The sequence below is a fragment of the Hevea brasiliensis genome, chromosome 5 (assembly GCF_030052815.1).
Source record: "Hevea brasiliensis isolate MT/VB/25A 57/8 chromosome 5, ASM3005281v1, whole genome shotgun sequence".
Classification (NCBI taxonomy): Eukaryota; Viridiplantae; Streptophyta; class Magnoliopsida; order Malpighiales; family Euphorbiaceae; genus Hevea; species Hevea brasiliensis.
In genome coordinates this window covers 95,397,130-95,418,931 of record NC_079497.1, presented here as the reverse complement: position 1 = coordinate 95,418,931, position 21,802 = coordinate 95,397,130, and positions in this window count along the sequence as shown.

Sequence of the window (21,802 nt, the reverse complement as noted above, 5' to 3'; positions counted from 1 at the left end):
ACTTCTTGATTTTGGCATCAAATTCTTCCTTGTGATGTGAGGACAATTTTTAATGAAGCTACCTAGGTGATTAGAGGTGAAATGAAGGAGTGGATCAAGCTTGAAGAAAAATGGCCATGGAGGTTTTGGGAGCTTTTCATTCACGGCAATGGAGGTTTCTAATGTTGAAGATGATATTTTAGTGGAGCAATCTGCCCACTTAATACATTTTAAAATCCCTTAGTGGTCCACTCACATTAGTTAATTCATTTAATATGTTTAATGTGCTAATTACACACTTTCACTCCACTTTTGGTTATTTGCATTAGATACCACTAAACGAATTTTTCATTTTATTTTCTAACTGTAATATTATTTATTTTTAATGGAAATTTAGGTCAAAAGACAATTCGGGATGTCAAATGACCATAATGCCCCTGTTCGGGTTGCATTCCCGATTTTTTGGTAACACCGGGTTTTATCCGTTTTTCGATTTCTCACTTTTCTTTGTACTAACTATTTAATTTTTCTTTGATATTTCTAATGATATTTATACTTCAATTGATGTCTCTTTAAGTCCTATAAATATTTTCCGTGGTTCCTCTGATCCGAGCTAGTCAACGGTCCACGCCGTGACTTCCCGGTGCGGTCACCCATCGCTAGGGTTCTCGGCTCGCTTAACTTGGTTACATTTTTTGCTATTATTTTTCCTTTGTTTTTCTTATATTTTATTTTCTTGTATTTCATTATTTTATGTCTCGTCACTCATAACGAAGTGTAGTTCTAGGCATCCTAGCTGTTCGGACAACACTGGTCACTGGAACAGTAGAACGCACTACCGAACTTAGGGGTGTTACAATTCTCCCCCCCTTAAATAAATTTCGTCTCGAAATTTTACCTGGCATTAGTCTCTGAACAGCTGTGGGTGCTGTCTCCTCATATCCTCTTCACGTTCCCAAGTAGCTTCCTGGCCTGAATGATGGTTCCACAGCACTTTAACCAGGTGTATCTGTTTATTTCTCATATGAGAAGTCTGGATTTACTTCAATCTCTTCAACTGATAGTACATGAGATGGGTCAGATCTGTACCTCCTTAACATGGACACATGGAAGACACTGTGTATCCTTGCTAGCTCTGGAGGTAATGCCAACCGATATGCCAAAGGACCCACTCTTTCCAGAACCTCATATGGTCCGATGAAACGAGGACTCAGTTTCCCCTTTCTGCCAAATCTCATAATCCTCTTCCAAGGAGAAACTTTCACCCACTGCATATTCAATATCTCTTCTTTTCAATTCAACATAGGACTTCTGACGGTTTGATGTAGCCTTGAGTCTATCTCTAATTAATCTGATCTTTTCCTCTGTCTGCTGAATAATTTCTGGCCCAATCATCTTCCTTTCACCTATTTCATCCCAACATAAGGGAGTTCTGCACTTCCTGCCATACAATGCTTCATATGGAGGCATTCAAATGCTTGATTGGTAGCTGTTGTTATAAGCAAACTCAATCAAAGGCAAGTGTGTATCCCAACTACCTTCAAATTCAATCACACAAGCCCGTAGCATATCCTCCAATATCTGAATTACCCTTTCGCATCGCCATCCGTCTGTGGGTGGAATCTTGTCTTTGAAGTTCAATCTAGTTCCTAGGGCTCTCTGAAGACTACCCCAGAATCTAGAAGTGAACCTAGGATCTCTGTCCGATACAATTGATACTGGCACTCCATGCAATTTTACAATTTCATATATGTACAATCTGGCCAATCTTTCCAGGCTATAGTCCATCCGGACTGGCAAAAAGTGAGCAGACTTGGTTAGTCTGTCAATTATGACCTATACTGCATCTTGACTATTCTGTGTCCTCGGAAGTTTCATCACAAAATCCATAGTTATCTGTTCCCTTACTATGTTTCATAGGGTGCCACTCGTATGCTAGCTTGACACTTATTAATGTATACAAATTCTATTAGTGGGATGTATCTGTCCCATCTCCTCTCGGATTCAATGACAAAAGTTCTCAATATATTCTTGAGGACTTATCACATTTTACAGGTTATTATTATCATTTCATTTCATTATTTATAGGAACTCAATGAGTTTCCGAATTTACCTGAATTACTTGTTTCAATTGTCCATCCGTTTGAGGATGATAAGTCGTACTGATATCTTTAAGCTTATAGCAATTCTCGTGGTATGTAATTCATATTAATATAACTGAGTCACTGACTCTAGCTACCTTACAAGTGTAGTCGTTTGATAGGCTAGTTCTGAAGTTTTACATTTCTGACTAAAATTTTCACATTTATTTCCAGTAATAGTACTCTATTCGGGTGCAACTGTATCAATTTATAGATTACTTACAAATATTCTTAATTTACTGTATCACGAGAAAGTACGTAGCTCTACACAATAATCCCGTGTCGGTACTGTAATTTGCAGCTTACAATACAAACATCGAGAACATTACATAGTCACTACGTTATAACCTCATGGACTAGGTTTTCTTATCTTTCTCGAATCCACTAATATCCTAAACCGATTATGATTACAATTTCCTTTGACAATTACTAACAGTAACATCTTTGCCCTCATTTAGAGCAATTCTATTACTGTAACTCACTTTTATGTCCTCTTGCCTTACATTAAGTAGGCTCGCCATTTAGCTTTATAATTTACGGTATGTTAGAAAATACTTTTAGCTAACAATTCTATCAAAAGTAATGTCAATCATACTTGTTATTATAGTTATTATCCTAAAGGACTAGTCACTAACGCATCAAAATTTATTCCCATGTAAAGGAATAATAACAGAACATATAGTTCTGACACTAACACACAACTAAGTAGTGCTGGGATCAAATAATAACTAATTGTTTCTTTCAAAAATTAAGAACTTACCAGCAGCTACATTTGAAGTTTCTGCTCCTTTTACTTGGCGCATAGTGGACTCTCCGACTGGTGCGCTACTATATTCGTGTTGATTCACTATGTTATAGTGGTGAGGAGTACCAACTCTATTTCTATCTTGACTCTGATTGACGGTCTGTGAACTCCGGAGAGCAAATCGAGGTGGTTTAGCACAATCTTTAGCAAAGTGTCCAAGTTTTCCACAATTGTAACAGGCTCCAGAGGCCTTACGATAAATACCTCCATGTAGCTTACCATAAACATGGCAGAAACGGGCAGGATAGGAACTTCTGGTTGTTCGACGACTAGATCTTAGTGGTCTCTGCCCTAATGATCCGCCTCTATCATATTTCTGAGCTCAGGGTTCCTCAAATTCTTTTCTCTTCCCCAAATTACTGTTCGAACTCTGACCCATAGGTTTCTCCCTCTTTTCCATTTCACACTGCTCTTGTGGGGGTTGGGTGCAGATGCTTGGGCCATGTGATTATCAGCCATTTGTTGAAAGAAAGTGGCCATTTGCTGGGCCATTTGTGCAGTAATTTGTACTGGTAAAGCTGGTACAGTCATGCCTTCGACACTTTGTGGAGTTAGGGCCTCAACTTGTACTTCTGCCATCACGGATTGTTCTATTGTCTCATTCTTCTCTTCCATTCTTTTCACAGAATTTTCTATTCCTGTACAACTAACACAAGGAGATTCCTCTCCATTAGTTCACATTTATGATGTAAATGTACTATATGTATCAAACATTTGAGCAGTTGTAGTTCTGACAAAAAGATTTCAAATTCACAGTTCGAAATTCACTTTAAAACCATTGCTCTGATACCACTTAAACATGTCACACCCTACCCCTCTGTAAGGCATAACATGATCCCGTAGTATACCTAATGAATTACCAACTCCGTCTACTGGTAACCCATTAAATACACTATAAGGGATTTTAAAAACTTTTCTTATTTCTTTTACAGTGGTGAGCACTATTTACAGGTGTTAAAAACTTTTTTGAACTGAAGTGGTAGAACTAACACATTTGACTTATTTGGAATTTCTGTAAAAATTTTGGCAGAGTGCCATATGTATTTTAGATAAAACAGTTCTTCAGAAGCCCTATAAAAAGCACTTCAATATTTTTCCAAATCTCAACTCCAACAAAATTCAACACAATATTTTTCTCAACTCAATCCACAATAATTTTTCAGTATTTTCAAAGGATGAGATAAAAGAAATATAATACAAATTTTACAAGTCAAAATAACTCATATTTCACTTTACAACTTCAATGTACAATTTTAATTTACAACTGTTCAAATAATTTACATACATATTATTACATGCATACAACAGACCTATGTACATGGGTATACCTATAATATACCTGGAGCTGGTCTGAAAGTGTCTTCAAAGAAACTTACTCACTACTCTATGCTCTTCTTACCGGCGACAGCATACAAAGCTATCGCTGAGTGGTGAACTCAGTGGTGCACAACTATAATTTAAAACATAGTACAATATACATTGACAAAATTTACAGTAAATAATTTGGAAATCTGAATACTCATCAAATTCCAAAACTCAAAATATTCATTGCCAATAATGTAAATCATTTGTATAAATGACTTTGATCACAAAATTCAATTTATCAAATCATGACTAACCATTTAATTAATTCCAACAAAATCAATTATACATAAACCATAATTGAAATCACAATTCTTTACCATTCAAAAGCCATTCTGTATCTCAAAAATTATTATGTATCTCAAAAATCAATCTTTATCTCAAAACCATGTTGTATCTCAAAAACCACGCTGTAGCTCAAAAATCATGCTGTATCTCACAAATCATTCTTTATCTCACTAACTATGTAAGACTAATCCGATAGGGCCATCTTCGATGTGATTCTAACTCCCTATGGTCGGGGAGGTCGAATCATATTCTAACTCCCTATGGTCGGAGAGGTCGAATCATCGTGCACAGTACCATCACAATAATGAATCTTCCGCAAGGGCCATAACGATAAAATAAACTTAGATCTAACCTCAAATCAGAGGAAAATCTAAGCCTGTGCACGTACCATGGTAATCAAAACACAACTAACTCCATTGTCTTCTCAACAAATGAGAGAAACGGGTAATAACCTAGTCAAGCATCTATAGTGAGATATAAAACAATATCACAATCCTTTTAGTGAGCATAAATCACAATATAATTCGATTCAAATTCAATTCCAATATCCAATAATTTTTATGCTCATCATAATTCAAATCATAAATTTGAATTTTTCCATGAAAATTACTATCACAATTCAAAACATGTTCTATCACAATTTTCCAAAACATAATTTATTCAATCCATAACAATGCTTAATACTTGTGGAAATACCATTTCACAAAGCTAAATTCATACATACTATAACAATTTCAATAATCATTGAATTAAATCCAATGCTTGTTAAACATAATACATAAGAAATATGTCATTTAATCATATGAAATATTCAAATAAAATCAGTTAAAAACTAGTTGTGCACAAACCTCTGATAACTGTCTTCTGGTCTTGACTCAGTGTTTCCTTCCCTTTTCCTGAGTCTTTGGTAACTGAGAAACACAATTTGAAGTGTTTCAGTACTAAATTAAACTGTCTCTATCGATAATGTTTGACAAATAATTCACTGAAAACTATTATTTGCTTAATCACCTAATATACCAACCCTCGATGCGTTCAAGGTAAATTAGGTTTTAGTGTCATTAATATGTCACATTCGATAGGGTTTTAGGGTTGGTACATTTTACCAAACTCATTTCCTTGTTTAGTGCATTTTAATGCAACTTGCTGGATTTTGGTATACTAGTTTGACCTAGCCGGACGACCTAGTTCCCTCGGTTTTCGGGTTTTTGTCAAAACTACAAACTTGTAGATCTATATATTACGGAACGCGGGGCAAAATTTTAGGTCAATCCGAGTTCTGTAGACCAAGTTATGGTCATTTTACTGTTGCTGGTCAAATGGCATCAAATTTGGTCATTTTAGGTCAATTTGGTCAACTTTGGTTTGGCCAGTTTTTGGACCCGAATTGTGCAAGCTGTTTGACTTGCTTATGGTCATTTATGGGTTTTGGTGTCTTCATAAGGCTTGTAGGTATCGATCTTAACTATTCATGGTTAAAAGTTTAGATCAATTGAACCTGTTTTGAGTGAGTTATGGCCTATACACTAACTGCTGCCCAATTGGTCAGTTTTCAGGTTTCACTTGCACTTAATCCGAATTGGTCATTTTTCATGTCACCTTGCAAGCAGAATTTTGGTATGCTTTCTTAATGAGAGTTGGCACATTTTGTGCCTAGTTTTACCTCCAATTGGTCTCATACCAATTGAGGTTACACATTTAAATTTATAGGTTAAAATGCATACTGCCCTTAATTACCTTACTTAAACATACATCAATGACACATTTACCTTACTATATGTTCACTTCCCTTACCAATTCTGTTTTGCTACATTACCAAAATCATATACCACTTCACTTTAAAGTCACTTTGGGCAGATTACAATTATCCTCAATACACGAATTAAAACTCAAATTTACAAAGTCTAAGTACAATCACATATAAACCTAAACATTACTAATTGTAACATACACTTTACACAATCACTCCATATACATATCCATCAATCCTCAATGTCAATATTCTGCCAATACCTTCATAAACACATACATTTATCCAAGTGTCCCAAGGCTGCCGAATTGTCCCACAATGCCAAAGTGTTCTACAATTCATCAATTTCCATTCCAAGTGCACAATTACCATATACATGTGGAATTAATTTACTTGGACATTAAATCACCCTAATCAATATAATTTCTCATCAAATATATGTATAAACATTTCATTAAACATATAACTCCATGGCTGTCCAAAATGGACATATCAATAACTCCTCAAATGTAAAAATTTCCTTCACAATTCAAACACCCATAACAAGTATACAAAGTTTAACAAAGCAATGTTCAAAAATACAAACTTACCTTTGGTTGGGAATTGTTAAACCTTCAGTAAGCTTCTTGATTTTGGTATCAAATTCTTCCTTGTGATGTGAGGACAATTTTTAATGAAGCTACCTAGGTGATTAGAGGTGAAATGAAGGAGTGGATCAAGCTTGAAGAAAAATGGCCATGGAGGTTTTGGGAGCTTTTCATTCACGGCAATGGAGGTTTCTAATGTTGAAGATGATATTTTAGTGGAGCAATCTGCCCACTTAATACATTTTAAAATCCCTTAGTGGTCCACTCACATTAGTTAATTCATTTAATATGTTTAATGTGCTAATTACACACTTTCACTCCACTTTTGGTTATTTACATTAGATACCACTAAACTAATTTTTCATTTTATTTTCTAAGTGTAATATTATTTATTTTTAATGGACATTTAGGTCAAAAGACAATTCGGGATGTCAAATGACCATAATGCCCCTGTTCGGGTTGCATTCCCGATTTTTCGGTAACACCGGGTTTTGTCCGTTTTTTGATTTCTCACTTTTCTTTGTACTAATTATTTAATTTTTTTTTGATATTTCTAATGATATTTATACTTCAATTGATGTCTCTTTAAGTCCTATAAATATTTTCCAGGGTTCCCTGCAGTCCAGGGCTAGTCAACGGTCCACGCGCGTGACTTCCCGGTGCGGTCACCCATCGCTAGGGTTCTCGGCTCGCTTAACTTGGTTACATTTCTTTGCTATTATTTTTCCTTTGTTTTTCTTATATTTTATTTTCTTGTATTTCATTATTTTATGTCTCGTCACTCATAACGAAGTGTAGTTCTAGGCATCCTAGCTGTCCGGACAACACTGGTCTGCGAAATAGTAGAACGCACTACCGAACTTAGGGGTGTTACATGATGTATGTATTGCACATAAATGTATGGACATGTAAATCGGTCTTGAGTAGCTTGTACAAAGTTTGTATGAAATTTGTAATAAAAATTTAGTTTGAATTTCCTTTGATGTAAATTTTGTAATGATGTATATATAAATTGTTTTGTCTCTAATGAAATATGAGTGGAACTATTTTTTCTTTTAATTTAAATGAGATGAATTGCTAGTATTTTGAGGATTATTGAATTTTGGAAATTGAGAAATGTTGATTGTGAAATCTTGAGATTTGAGTTTGATTGAGAATTTGAAGTAGTGGTTGAGAAAATTTTTAGAAGTACTTTTTACAGGTATTTGAAGAACTATTTTCTCAAAATATAAATGGAACTCTGGCAAAATTTTTATAAAATTTGCAGAAAAATAAAATGGGCCAAAAATTTTAACTAGTTTTAATTCTAATTAAATGATTTAAATACCTATTAGTAAATGCTCACCACTTGTTAAAAGTAAGAAAATTATTTTAAAATCTCTTATAGGGTACTTAATGAGTTACCGGTAGGAGAAGTTCGGTAGTTCATTAGGTATTCTACGGGATCATGTTATGCCGTACAGAGGGGTAAGGTGTGACATGTTTTAGTGGTATCAGAGCAAAATTTTTGAAGTATGTTTTAACTTGAGAATTTATGTCTTTCTTTGTTAAGTACAACTGCTCAATGTCTATATTTGTTACATATAGTACATTACATCATGAATATGAACTAATGGAGGGAATCTCCATTTGTTACTTATTCAAGAGACATCCTACTCCGGACTGAAATGGAAGAACGGGATCACTCAGTCGAGCAATTTGTTGAAGTTGAGGTACAAGGGGAAGCCCCAGCTTTACAGAATGTTAGTGGATCTGTGGCACCAGCCCCGCAAATCCTGCAGTTTCCTACACAGTTCGCACAGCAGATGGCTACGATGTTTCAACAAATGGCTGGGGGTATGCCTGCTCAAGCTCCACCCCAGACACCTGTGGCACAACCACTGCCTCCACCCAGACAATATGATAAGTTATTGAAGTATGGGGCTATAGAATTTAAGGGTACAGTGGACCCTTTAGAGGCAGAGCAATGGCTTGAAAGAATGGACAGAGTATTTAAGAAGCTGCACTGCCAAGATGAACTAAAGTTTGAGTATTCTGTGTCGCTACTGCAAGGGGATGCGTATGATTGGTGGAAGACCATCCCCCACAGCTTAGCTGAACCACCAGTGCTGACCTGGGATGACTTCATCAGAGAGTTTAGACAGAAATACATCACAGATGCATATGTTGATCAGAAATTGCAAGAATTTTTGAGTTTGAAACAAGGGAACTGATCAGTGGCGGAGTATGAGAGGGAGTTCTCCTGCTTAAGTCACTATGCTGGGAGTCTCCTTACTACCAGCAAGGCAAGATGCAAGAGATTTGAGACTGGTTTGAAGCTCAGTATAAGGATGCAAGTTGTGGGATTCAGACACAGTAATTTTTCAGAACTTATGTCTCAAGCACTTGAGCTGGAGGGAATTGAATCAGAAGCAACCCCAGTGAAAGAAAAATCAGAGAAAGCTGAGAAATCAGAAAAAGATAAGGGGGAAAAGTCAGTAGAGTTGAGTTTTGGTGGTACCTCTAGAAAGAAAAATAAGTTTAGTGGACCCAGCAGGGGTCGAGGTGGAAGATTTGGCAGGGGCAGATTTTCCAGACAGAGACCCCCTAGGTCTGGTCAGCAATCGAGCAGGGGTTCACATTCTGCCCACCCCTGTGAGACTTGTGGCAAGATTCATGGGGGGGAGTATTATTGGGCCACTGGAGCCTGCTTTAACTGCGGAGGCAAGGGTCATTTAGCAAGAGACTGCACTAGTGCTCCATCTCCGAGATATGGTCCAGCTCCTACTACTACCGAGGGATCTATTCAGAGTCTTGCTCCCAGAGGTTCACAATCAGTTGGTAGAGGAAGAGGCAGAGGTAGAGGCACTGCTTCTGGTAGTCAGGGCACAGTTGGTCAGTCAGCACAAGGAAGTGCATTAGCCAAAGTCTACACAATGAGACAGCGAGAAGAGGCTGAGACATTTTCTATCTTTGATCAAGAAGTATTTGTATTGTTTGATCCGGGTTCAACCCATTCATATGTTAGTGCTAGCATAGTCAGTTCACTTGTTCTATGTGTGCAAATGGGTTTTGAAGTGCTAGTAACTAGTCCATTAGGACAAGAGGTTCGGGTCAACATAATTTATAGAGACTGTCCTTTGGTGATCCAAGGACATGTTTTCCTATCAGACTTGATTGAAATGCCCTTTAGAGAGTATGATATCATCTTGGGCATGGATTGGTTAGCCAGGCATCACGCTATGATTGACTGTAGACTGAAGACAGTCACTTTTGGTCTACCTCTCTATGGTGATGTGGTAATACATGGGGAGAGGCATTTACTACCATCAAACATCATTTCGGCTGCACTAGCCAGAAGGATGATTAGAAAGGGGTGTGAAGCATACTTGGCACATGTGATAGACACCCAAGTGGGGAGTCCAGCACTAAGGGACATCCCTACGGTATGTGACTTTTCGGATGTGTTTCCTGATGAATTGCCAAGATTACCTCCAGAAAGAGAGGTGCAGTTTGAAATTGATGTTATTCCTGGTGTGGATCCAATCTCTATAATGCCATATAGAATGGCACCTGCAGAATTGAAAGAGTTGAAAGTGCAATTGCAAGAATTGCTTGACAAGGGCTTTATCCGCCCTAGTGTGTCACCTTGGGGAGTGCTAGTGTTGTTTGTAAAGAAGAAAGATGGCACTCTCCGCTTGTGTATTGATTATCGGCAGTTGAATAAGGTGACAATAAAGAATAGATATCCATTGCCCCGCATTGATGACTTGTTTGATCAGTTGAGGGGTGCAGCTGTGTTCTCCAAAATTGACCTAAGATCAGGTTATTATCAACTGAAAGTACAAGAGCAAAGTATTCCTAAAACTGCCTTCAGAACCCGCTATGGCCATTATGAGTTGTTGGTCATGCCATTCGGGTTGACTAATGCTCCAGCTGCTTTTATGGATCTGATGAACACTATCTTCAGACCATACCTCGACCAGTTTGTTGTGGTATTCATTGATGATATATTGGTCTATTCGAGGAGTGTAGAAGAGCATGATAGACATCTGCAGATTGTACAGCAGACTTTGAGGGAGAAACAGCTGTACACCAAATTGTCGAAATGTGAATTTTGGCTAAAGGAGATATCCTTTTTAGGGCATGTAGTATCAAAAGAGGGCATCAAGGTAGATCTAAGTAAGATTGAAGTCGCCCCACTGGAGGCCACCTAAAATGTCACGTAGATTTGCGATTTTAGGTTTAGCTGGATACTACCGTAGATTTGTAAAGGGATTTTCCATGTTAGCATCTCCATTGACTAAGCTACTCCGAAAATATGTAAAATTTCAGTGGACGGATAAATGCCAATAGAGTTTTGATGAATTGAAAAGATGTTTGACTAAAGCTCCAATCCTGACTTTATCTACACCGGGTAAAGAATACACAGTATATATTGATGCTTCTCATAATGGGTTAGGCTGTGTATTGATGCAAGATCGAAATGTCATTGCTTATGCATCACGCCAGCTAAAACTGCATGAGAGGAACTATCCAACACATGATTTGGAGCTTGCAGCTATTGTGTTTGCTCTTAAGATCTGGAGGCACTATTTGTATGGGGAGAAATGTTACATCTACACAGATCATAAGAGTTTAAAGTATTTGGGCACCCAGAAAGAGCTGAATTTGAGACAGAGGAGATGGTTAGAGTTGATAAAAGACTATGATTGTCTGATAGACTATCAGTCAGGGAAAGCTAATGTTATGGCTGACGCCTTAAGTCACAAGACTATGGCAAGTCTACGGGTTACTCTTTTGTCTTTGGTACATGAGTTAAGATCATTGCATGCCAGCTTAGAGATTAATGATGATGGGCAGACAACAGTTGCATGGCATGTACAGCCAGTGTTGATTGATCAGATCAGAATGGCTGCTTAGATTAATGAAAGGTATCAGAAGCTGTTGGAAGAAGTCTGACAGGGCAAGAAACCAAAATTCTCAATCAGAGATGATGGTCTACTACTACACCAGGGCAGAATATGTGTTCCTAATGATGTTGATTTGAGGCAGATCATTTTGAAGGAAGCACATGAGTCTCCTTTTGCCATGCACCCTGGTGGCACAAAATTATATAGAGGGCTAAAGGAGCATTACTGGTGGATGGGTATGAAAAGAGATGTGGCAGAGTTTATTTCCAAATGCCTAACTTGTCAGCAAGTGAAGGCAGAGCATCAAGTACCCGCTGGGTTGTTACATCCACTACCAGTACCGGAATGGAAATGGGAGAGAATAATGATGGATTTTGTAAAGGAACTTCCGAGGACACAGAAGAGTCATGATGCAGTATGGGTCATTGTTGATAGACTGACCAAGTATGCTCATTTTCTGCCAGTTCGGATGGACTGCAGTTTAGAAAGATTGGCCAAATTGTACATTGATGAGATTGTGAGACTACATGGAGTGCCAGTATCCATCGTATCAGACAGAGATCCTAGGTTCACTTCTAGATTCTGGGGTAGTCTTCAGAGAGCCCTAGGAACTAGATTGAACATTAGTACTGCATTCCACCCACAGACAGATGGACAGTCTGAGAGGGTAATTCAAATCTTGGAGGACATGCTACGGGCTTGTGTGATTGAGTTTAAGGGCAGTTGGGATACACACTTGCCTTTGATTGAGTTTGCTTACAACAACAGCTACCAATCAAGCATTGGGATGCCTCCATATGAAGCTTTGTATGGCAGAAAATGTAGAACCCCATTGTGTTGAGATGACGTGAGTGAAAGAAAGATGATTGGATCCGAAATTGTTCAGCAAACTGAAGAGAAAATTAGGGTGATCAGAGATCGACTTAAAACTGCATCAGACCATCAGAAGTCCTACATTGATCTGAAGAGAAGGGATATTGAGTATGCAGTGGGTGAAAAAGTTTTCCTCAAGGTTTCTCCTTGGAAGAGAATTATGAGATTTGGCAGAAAGGGGAAACTGAGTCCTTGTTTCATTGGGCCTTATGAGGTTCTGGAAAGAGTGGGTCCTTTGGCATATCGTTTGGCACTACCTCTAGAGTTAGAGAAGATACATAATGTCTTCCATGTGCCTATATTGAGGAGGTATCGATTAGACCCATCTCATGTACTACCAGTAGCAAATTGAAGTAAATCCAGACCTCACATATGAAGAAGAACCCATAGTGATTCTGGCTTATAAGGTGAAGTAGCTACGAAACAAGCAAACACTGTTGGTAAAAGTATTGTGGTATCATCATTCGGGCCAGGAAGCTACTTGGGAACAAGAGGAGGACATGAGGAGACAGTACCCACAACTGTTCAGAGATTGATACCAGGTAAAATTTCGAGATAAAACTTATTTAAGGGGGGGAGAATTGTAACACCCCTAGTTGTATAGCCTTGCATATTTCACTGTTTCGGTGACCGGTGTCAGTCCGGACAATTAAGGAGATTAGAACCATACTTAAGACAACTAGAGAAGCCATAAACACAAATAATTATTAATTGCCAATTAGTAAGTATAAATAAGAAAAACAGAACATAAGAAGTTAAACGAGCCAAGAGTCACAGCGATGGGTGACCTTCTCAGGAACGACTGCGAAGTTGATTTAAACCCAAATTTCAAATCGTAAATTGTGACACTGCGGTCCTTAGGACCCTTACGAACACAGTGGAAAAGAGAAAATCACGAAAAGGAAATGTTAAGTCAGTCAAATAATTAGGTCAGGGAGCCGGAAGAAATATTGAATTATTTGCAAACCGGGATGAACCGGTGAGGGGCAATTTCGTCAATTAACCCTGAGAGCTGACTCCTGACCTAACTGTCAAATAAAATTGGAGAAAAGAAAATTTTAGAATCGAGAATTAAATTAAAGAACTAATAAAAAAAAGAAGAGAAAATGAAAAAGTTAAAAATGTGATGACATCATGCATGACATCATGCATGATGCCATAAAAATAAGAATTTGTGAATTTAATTAATTGGATTTTTGGGTCTTCCTAAGACATAAAAAGACAAAAGAAAAAAAAAGAAAAAAAAAATCAAAAAGCCTTCTCCTTCTTATCCCTTGCCGCCTCCCATCTCTCTCTCCCTCACCATTGCTAACTCCATTAAAGCTTGCACTCAAGGATTGAAACCCTCACTAAATCTCAACTTCTTCCATACTTGCTTCACGAAAACTTGATTTAGTCACTTGAGAGGAAGATTTGTCATCAAAGAATTGAAGAAAATTTAGAGGAAGTGAAGATCAAAGACTTCACCTAAGGTTAGTAATGCAAACTTCAAATTTTTAGTTTAATTATTGTATGTATAGCATTAAGAACATAGAAATAAACTTTAAATGAAAAGAAAAATTTGTTGAGAGACTAAACTGAAATTTCAGACAGTATGAGGGGGAGGGTGATTTGCATGGTTTGATTTACTTGAATGAGTATATGAACCTTGAATTAGTGAGTGGTTATGATTAAAGAGTTTGAAAATAGCTAAATGCAAGAAATTGGCAACTTAGGGTTTTGGACATTAGGGTTTAGAGACCAAAAATTTGAGGAAGTGGTAAATGGTGCCATTGACCTAATATGAAGTGAAAAATGGTCATTTGTGACCTAATTAAGTATGTTAGAAGTGTTGGAATTAAAGCTAAATTCGGAGGGAGTGCAGCATGGCCAAGTCAATGAAATTTAGAAGTCCAGTTGGTATGGGACCAATTGGGAATGAAAATAGGCACTAAATGACATAATTTTCATTTAGGAAGTATGCCCAAAAAGCGACCAAAACCTAGTGAACAAATTGACCAAAGTTGAAAAATCACAGTCTGCCTCTATACAACTGATCAAATGAACAGTGTTTGTTCATTTGGCTATAACTCGAGCTAGGCAGGTTTAAATGTCCTAAAATTTACCACTGGTTAGATGAGATATAGACCTAAAACTTTCATGAAGAAAACCAACCCAAATTATGTCATTAACCCAATCAAATTACTGAGCAAAGTTGGATCACTGAATCTGCAGGACTGCAGATTTACCATATGAACAGTAAAGTTTCAATGGCTATAACTCTCTCTAGAAAACTCTGATTTAAGTGATTCTTGAACTGATGGAAACCTAAGACATAGTAGAACATTTCATATGAAGAAAATTAGACAAAATTATGGACTTAACTTGATCAAATTGCTGAACAAAGTTGGATTAATAAATCTGCTAGAACTAAAATCTGCAGCATGAATAGTAACCGTATTTTGGACATAACTTGAGCTACGAAACTCTAATTGGAGTGATTAAAAAATGAAAATAAATTTAATACAATAGGAAACATTTTCTATGGAGAAAGTTTTGACAAATTCCAGCGGAAAATTGACCAATGGAATAGTGCAACTAGGGGCATCAAAATTGAAAATTTGGCAATTTTGCCTAAAAGACCTAAGTTTTGAGAAAATGACCAAAACCAACAAGTTTAGTGACCAAAATGTGATATGTGGGTGAAGTTGGAATTCCCATACCTATTAAGGCTTAGAAAGTCAACAATTTGACTTGAATAGTATAGTGAATAGTAACCCCGAAACACAAAATTTCAAGAACGTCTAACGTGCTAGGTAAAAGTAAAGTTAAATTTATTTTTTGATTTATGCTTATGGTACTGAAACACTGTAAAATTGTGTGTTTCAGTTGAAAAGAATACCAGGAAAGAACCCAAGGAACTGAGTCAAGGCCAAGAGGCGACTCGCTTGAGGTTTGTGCACAACATCACTATGCTTTAAAATTCATTGTTAAAGTGAATGAAATATGCATTTTACTTTTGCTCTGAATTATTGAAAGTTTATTGTGACCTTTTTTATGATGTTTTGATTTAAATTGTGAAAGTTATTGTGTATATTTGAAATGACAATGTTTAGCAAATTGTTAAGATAAGTTTTGAAACCACAGTGTCATGACCATATATTTGAACACCTCACTAGCACGACTGGTAGAGGTAATTAGTTTCGAATTTTGATTCCTTCTTTGGAGAAGTGTTGAGGTGTGCCAGTAGAAGAGGATGTGAATGGATATACATATATTTGAGCTAGCTAGCTTTGTGATGTGATTTCTCTTTAGCCTCTGGCTATTGAGATTCTATTTATTTCGAATGGCATGAACTAACTGTGGGTTTTATGAATCTCATAATGCATGATTTGTATTTAATTCTCATGTTCAGTCAAATTTTTTAATAAATATGATTTAAGTTCTGCATAAAGATTACTTTAGTATGTTGTACACCACTGAGTCCTAGTACTCAGCGATAGCTTTTATTGCTGTCGCAGATATAGAGACTAGAGGAGCAGCAGACTAAGCTGCTGAGGATTGAAGATCTTCCTGCTTTGAAGCTATCAGGTATAATTTATACCCTGATCGTAAATATTTATTTTGATATATGTATTGCACATAAATGTATGGACATATAAATCGGTCTTGAGCAGCTTGTACAAAGTTTGTATGAAATTTGTAATAAAAATTTAGTTTGAATTTCCATTGATGTAAATTTTGTAATGATGTATATATAAATTGTTTTATCTCTAATTAAATATGAGTGGAACTATTTTATTTATTTTGAATGAGAAGAATTGCTAGTATTTTGAGGATTATTGAATTTTGAAAATTGAGAAATATTGATTGTGAAATCTTGAGATTTGAGATTGATTGAGAATTTGAAGTAGTGGTTGAGAAAATTTTTAAAAGTGCTTTTTACAGGTATTTGAAGAACTATTTTCTCAAAATATAAACGGAACTCTGGCAAAATTTTTATAAAATTTGAGGAAAAATTAAATGGGCCAAAAATATTAACTAGTTTTAATTCTAATTAAATGATTTAAATACCTATTAGTAAATGCTCGCCACTTGTTAAAAGTAAGAAAATTGTTTTAAAATCCCTTGTAGGGTACTTATTGAGTTACCGGTAGGGGAAGTTCGGTAGTTCATTAGGTATTCTACAGGATCATGTTATGCCTTCCAGAGGGGTATGGTGTGACATACACATTCAAATAGTCACTAATTGACCATTACAAGGTTAATGAACCATCACATGAGCAAATCCTAGAATTGTTCAAGTGCCCAATTTTTTTCATTTCCCACATACACAATTCTTGCATTTCATTTACTCAATTATTTTCAATCCCTCATCCACTACCAAAGGTTGCTCATAACCATTTTTCTACTAAGCAAAATCGTCAAACCCTAGCTAACCCTAGCTGCGAAAATTGTAGGGTGTACACACACACTTGTTTATTTTATTTTCTTACTTTTCTTACACAATTCATGCCCTTAGACATGAATTAAAGCAAAAGGAACTAAGATTGGACACTAACCTTGAATGGAGCAAAATTTCAAGCCACCCAAACTTCTTTCTTTCTTCCTTTTTTGGTTGCCTAGAGGATGTTCAAGTTGCTAGGTAAATTTTTTTTTTTTGAAGCTAGGTAAGGAATTTAAGTGAAATTTGGTGAGCTAATGAAGCTTTGGGGTGTTTTAATGGAGGTTTGGGTGGGAGAAGAGGGAAACGGGTGGTTTGTTGAAGGTGAAGGCTGCTATTTTCCTTGTTGATTTTTGTTGTATCCCTATCCCTTTTTATTAGTTAATTTAAGTGTTAGTTAAATGTGATTGGTGGGGAAAGGGTTGCTGACATCATGTGATGTCAAAATTGTCATTTAATTTCATTTTCTTTCCTTTTTTTTCTACTCATTTTCAATTTAATTTTTAGCAATATTTATTCAAATTTTATGTAATAATAATTATTTACTTAACTGGACAAGTCGGTCAAAAATCATTTCTGAAGACGAAATGACCAAAATGACCAAAATGCCCTCCGTTTGGCTTAGCAGACTAAAATTGTCTGTACCGATTGAAAATTTTTTTTAAGCATTTTCTTGGCATTCTAATACCAAAGAAACCTCAATGACTCTTCCCTGGAGTCCCAAAAATTATTTTATAAATTTTTTCCCGGGTCTAGGGCTTCTAGTTGTGAAGACTGCAACTTGCCACTGGATTACCAATCGCTAGGGCACCGGCTCATTTAACTTGGTTGTATTTTATTTCTAAAATTTTTCCTACATTTTTCTTGTTAATATTTGAGTTAATTATAGTTTCTCACTTTAGTTTAAATATTTTTCTAGACATTCTAGCTGTACAGAACGACACCGATCACCGAAATAGTAGAATGTGCGGAATTGCTACAGTAAGGGTGTTACAGCGTCACTAGGGGTTACGAACCACCAACTTATAAACCCAGCATCTCTCCCGTGTTTTGTCGATGTGGGATTTGCCTAGGGTGTTACAATCCCCCCCCCTTATGGGACTTAGCATCCTCGCTGAGGTTTGTCCCACCATCGCTCAAGGTTGCACGCAGAGCAGCTCTGATACCACTAATGTAACGGCCCGACCCACTAGTGATATTGTCCACTCTGGGCTGAAGCCCTCACGGTTTTAAAACGCGTCACTAGGGGTTACGAACCACCAACTTATAAACCCAGTATCTCTCCCGTGTTTTGCCGATGTGGGATTTGCCTAGGGTGTTACAATCCACCCCCCTTATGGGACTCAACGTCCTCGCTGAGGTTTGCCCCACCATTGCTCAAGGTTGCACATGGAGCGGCTCTGATACCACAAATGTAACGGCCCGGCCCACTAGTGATATTGTCCGCTCTGGGCTGAAGCCCTCACGGTTTTAAAACGCGTCACTAGGGGTTGCAAACCACCAACTTATAAACCCAGTATCTCTCCCGTGTTTTGCCAGTGTGGGATTTGCCTAGGGTGTTACAATCCACCCCCCTTATGGGACTCAGCGTCCTTGCTGAGGTTTGCCCCACCATCGCTCAAGGTTGCACATGGAGCAGCTTTGATACCACAAATGTAATAGCTCAGCCCACTAGTGATATTGTCTGCTCTGGGCCAAAGCCCTTATGGTTTTAAAATGCGTCACTAGGGCTTACAAACCACTAACTTATAAACCCATCATCTCTCCCGTATTTTGCCGATGTGGGATTTGCCTAGGGTGTTACAATTAGAGTTTGTGTTCTACACGAAAGTTGTTCTAAATTATCTAATCTTTTCATTAATATAAATTTCAGGTCAATTGGACCTTTCTACACTGAGTTATGACCAAATGAACACTGTTCATTTGGTCATTTTGCCCAAGCAGAATGAACGGTACCCAGATTTGATCAATTTTTAGGCTAGTCTATTGTGATTTTTTGCGCAGGGTTCCTTCATCAAAGTTGTGCCATTTTGTATCTCATTTCATTTCCAATTGGCTTTGCACCAATTGAACCTACACAACTCAAGTTATAGCTACCCAAACTTGCTGGACTCACATCCAGCCTTGCAGGTCCTATGAGGCAGCATATCCAACCTCAAATCCAAAGCCATAATTCGCTTCAATTCCTCATCATACATAGCCAAATGGTCCCTAATTGACCATTAGAACTTCCATTCATCAACACATGAGCAAAACCCTAGGTTTTCCTCAAACCCTAACTCCACAATTCCAATTTGCTCAAACAACATACAATCAAGTGTTCTAATCATCAAATTCATGTTCAGTGGCACCAATTCACAATTATAATTCACTTGAATCATTGTAACCCTATGGTATCTCAAGGCTACCGAAATTTGAAGGACTTCAAACATGTACAATTTGTTTAATTTCTCTCAAATTCATACTCAATTTACACTCCTAATGATACCTACACAAAATTTAAAAGGTTTAATTGACACTAACCTTGTTGTGTGCTAACCCAAGCTTGACAAACTCCTTTATTTTCACTTCTTTTTGCTGTCCAAGTATTGCTCTAATGGTGAAGACCAATTTTTGTGAAGGGATGATAGGGTTTTATGGTGGGATAAAGGGGGAAATCAAGCTCACAAGGGAGCTTTAATGGAGGTTAACAGAGAAGAGAGACAGGCTATCGAATTATGGAAGAAGAAGAACAGAAATTTTGTTTCATTTTTATCTATTTTCTTTCCTTTTTAATTAGTTTAAGAGTGCTTGTTGAAATGCCATTGGTGGAAGCATTTTTAATGACATCATAGTGATGTCATAATTCAAGTTTTCATGCATTTTCTTTTCTTTTCTTTTCTACCCATTTTTAATTCAATTTTTAGCAATATTTATTCACATTTTATGTCATATAAATTATTTATTTAATTGGACAAGTTGGCCAACAATCATCTCTGAAGATGAAATGACCAAAATGCCATCCGTTTGGCTTATTGAGCCAAAATCGTCTGTACCAATCTAAAAATTTTCTAAGCATTTTCTTGGCATTCTAATTCATCAAAACCTTATTGACTCTTCTCTGAAGTCCCAAAAATTATTTCACAAAATTTTTCCCAAGGTTTAGGGCTTCTAGCTGTGAAAACAGTAACTTCCCATCAGGTTACCCATCGCTAGGGCACCAGCTCTTTTAACTTGGTTGTATTTTATTTCAAAATTTTTTCTTAGATTTTTCTTACCATTATTTGAGTTATTTATGACTCTTCACTCTAGTCTAAATATTTTTCTAGATGTTCTAGCTGTCCGAATTGACACCGATCACTGGAACGGTAGAATGTACAGAATTGCTACAGTGAGGGTGTTACATCCATTATTGGCCATCAACTTATTTACATATTTACAACATCTCATGCTTAACAATTATTCTTAAGAAAATCTCTTGAATTAAATGCATCACATGCAAGTATTTAAAATTTCTTAAAATAATTTCCTCAATGGAGGGCCCATGATATAATTACTTTAATTATACCATTTCCAACTTAATCTTTTGTTTAGAAGATTTAGTGTTCAGCTTAATTACTATTATGGTCTCACTTTGCACATTATCCAATTAGCATGCATATATCATATACTTGCATACATTCTCATGCATCTTATGCATACATGAATAAACAATTAATATGGTATGATCATAGACTTTCTAAGGGATTCAATTCTGAGCCACCAAGAATTGAATTAGGGCATTCCTAGGTGTATTTCATTCATTCATTTTACAAGAGTTACTAAAGGAGTACATAATCAATACTTCATCTCGATTTCCTCCCACCGGTCCCACCAATACTTTTGACCTCCTTAATATTCTTGCAATCCAATTACATTGTAATCCTTGGCATACCAAGGCGAATTTATAAGAATTTGGACTTTAAAGTCCTCAAATAAATGAAATTACAACTCAAATTATTACAACACTTATAATACATACCACTAAAATAAAAATTAATTATTTTACATCTCAAAGAAAAATAAAAGAAATAAATCCAATCACATTGGTCTTTTATTGTCCATGATCATCCATCACGCATATTACCATTTAACAATTAAATAAAACATACATACTAAAATTAAATTGAATATCTCATATTCAACTAAAAAATTTAGATTTGAATCTCATTCAAACAAATTTAAAAGTTTAGATTTGAATCTTATTCAAACAAATTTAAAAATTCAAATTTGAATCTCATTCAAACAAATTAAATTTAGAAACTCTTTCCAAATTTAATATCTTGAAAACAATTTTCAAAACTTAATTGTGTGATTAAAATTCCTAATTAAACAATTTGATTAAGTATGGGCCTAAAGACATACAACAATTATATAAAGTAGGCCCAACAACCATACGCACCAAGGGATGCTTAACCATCCATGTGTTAGTACTATGCCCTAGAGCATATCATTTAGTATGTATCTTGTACATGTTTTTATTAATGAAAGGCATTTCCACTTTTCTGTTTATATAAGATATTTATGTGTAATAGAAAAGGTCCATTGATATTTTGTTAGAAATTCTATTCTTAAGTTGTTAAGAATATGAGTGACAGTATTTCTAGTACAAAGTATCATAAATAGGTTCATAATCAAGGATACTTCATAATAAGGACATGACTTGTCCAGAAAGATTGTATTC